The 2,755-nt window shown below is 38.8% G+C and overlaps 1 protein-coding gene across 2 annotated transcripts in view; it reads left to right on the forward strand.

Moving 5' to 3' along the window:
• The window catches only part of LOC118414413 (transformer-2 protein homolog beta-like), a 119,684-nt gene that overhangs the window by 116,439 nt on the left and 490 nt on the right, over positions 1 to 2,755 (forward strand). The window lies entirely within an intron of this gene.

Raw genomic sequence — 2,755 nt, forward strand, 5'->3', positions numbered from 1 at the left:
GCCCTCCCCCCTCCTATCAACTTTGAAAAAATATTCAAGACGCCAATAAAACATGCGCTCCCATTTGGAAATGTGCTTTGCGTCCTACTTTTTCATGATTTTCATCGCAAAGCAGATCTCTCGCCCCTAGTAAAAAAAGGAAAACAGAATGGCTCAAACTATTTGCTTAATAATAGAATAATCTAAACACGCTCAGTTTCATTATAGGACCATTGCAATATGTGACATTTGCAACTGAGAAAGAGAAGAATATTGATAGATATGTACTATGCAAAATAAAGACTTATTAAGTCTTAAAAGTTGCATGATTATTGAGAAAATGCTATAATGTCATTGTGGTAGATGACGGGATCTTCCATCTTGTACCATTTGGAAGTTATGTACAGGTGAACGTTAGCATCATTGAACATTGATTATGCAAATGAGGACCTCATTTGCATGAATTATGAGAACTGCAATGAATGTCTTCTTTCTTACCGTAGATTATGAACATCTGTTATTTTGGGGCAGGAAATGATCAACTAAAATAATCCATGCAAATGAGGACCTTATTTGCATAATTCATGACAAACATAACTGATACACCAGTCGTAAAGGTTAAGATCATTTGGCGAAGGTATGGGGTCGTGGAACTCTAGATGTCATATATGACGCTATGTCCCTGTGGCACGTGTTCCCTCCCAGACCGGTTCTGTGCAGAGCCCGGAGGCAGCAGTCCCTGGTGACGACACTGCTACTGACTCTGTGAACAAGCGTCAGAAGAGGTCTTTGTCCAACTTGGACGACATTCTGACCAAGATTTCAGGTACGCTCATCTAGGACAGACGTTTGTTGATTTGTTTATGATAATAGTAATGATAAAATAATGAAAGGTTTATTCAATCAACCATAATACAACGAACATTAGCTCAACATCACTAGAATCTTGTCATTTTATCCATATTGTTACTACCTCTCAAACACCAGTAAATAAACTTATAATGGATGAATATAAAGAATAGAACTGCCTAGATTCACGAGACTAGCGCCTGCCTCCACGCCACCACAAACATATTAAGGCTTCAGGGGTGGCTGAATTGGCATTTTGACTTTCCATTGTTTTCTCATTAATGAATTTTAAAAGAAAGAATGGGACTGTAACGAATATTGATAGATGGGCATGAAATGATTCTAAATCTGATTTTTGGGGCTATATGGATGACGTCATCAGGTTTTATTGCCCCTAATATTATTTTTTCTATGAGAAAATACAGCACTTTGGTACATACCACTGCAATTAAACTATGGTTTTCGTGTGTATAATGACGAAGGCTACAAACTCACCTTTGCGCCAATTGATATTAGAACATAATTGTATTCATCTAATTTTAAAAAAATCATTTTCTAATAATTACAGATCATTAGTAGATATGAAAATGAATACCGGCAAAATCAGCAATGCGTAAGTTTTGCTAGAATAACTGTTAAAGAGTCATGTAGAGAATCGGACTGTTCTTGAAAATTTTTGTTCCTTAAGTCCCATTTTCTTGCTCTCCAATAGAATTGCGAAACGGACTTCCCACCGGATCCCAGGTATGGAAAAAATCAGCGATTATCCATGAGCGAAATCATCTTGATTTGTATTCAGAAATGGTCTCAGCACTTTGTACGAGTCTTCTATGTGGCCTTTTTCTTTCTTTCTCTTTAACACCTTTATTTCCAGTTTCAAATACCTACATAGTACATACATATTTCAGTCGTTAGCACATCAGTACTGTGTAATGTAAACTGTCAACAATAGAGTTCGCACAAGATTTGGAAAATTCGTGTGATGTTGTCATGTTTAAGAACTATGGGATTATCTTACTGTTTATCTGTTTTCAGACCCTTAGAAATTCAAAGAAGTAAATATATAATTATCAGTTTGTTTTGCTTGTATATGTCTTGACAATACGGTATTAGGTACATGCAATTACATCCATTCCGCTAGAGGGCGCAGCTACACGAGAGGCTAGCCATTTGTGGGGGTATGAATGGGGGGGATCTCGGTAGCCTGACGTGATAGCCAGGCCAGGTAGATAGGCCAGGTAGGCAGGCAAACCCGATTATCCTTATGTTTGATCTAAGACAGAAAAATTACGTATTTAGCTAGAGACATAATTGAGACATACAATGTTCCAATAGGCTTGTGGCCTTTATATCTGAAAGCTCACTTGAATTATATTGGTTTAAACATGTTGGAATCATCTATTGAAACGTCATTTATTTCGCTAGGGTGCGCCTGGCGAGAAACGACATGTGGCAACCACAGGTAAATAGATATAGCCTCTACCAGGCTTCGTAGATCGGTGGTCTAATTGTAGAAATTGGACAAATAGCACTAGGGGAGTCAGCCGGCCAGAACAATCATTACCTCCTACTCCGTAGGTCGCAAGATGTTCCCTAGCCGGCTGTACTCCTCTATTCGTTCCATTTCTATGGTTTTCCCAGCGACCTATGGAGTCTGGTAGAGACTAGAATAAATACACTGTTCCATTGAGTACTTTATATTTAACTCTAGGTACTGGCAAACTACTTGTTAGGTTGGATTTCTGTCCTACCTGCAAGTGAACAACAATTACTGATAGTGAATTCTATGTAATGGCTAATGCAAACTTTGCTGTCCAGGGCTGCAACTGACCCCTCCCCGCTAGGGGGTGAGCCGATATTGAGAGGGCCGCTGTAAGCCAGATCAGGCTGATGATAGTGTATAAACATAGAGTAACTCGTGAAGCAT

The sequence above is a fragment of the Branchiostoma floridae genome, chromosome 4 (assembly GCF_000003815.2).
Source record: "Branchiostoma floridae strain S238N-H82 chromosome 4, Bfl_VNyyK, whole genome shotgun sequence".
NCBI lineage: Eukaryota > Metazoa > Chordata > Leptocardii > Amphioxiformes > Branchiostomatidae > Branchiostoma > Branchiostoma floridae.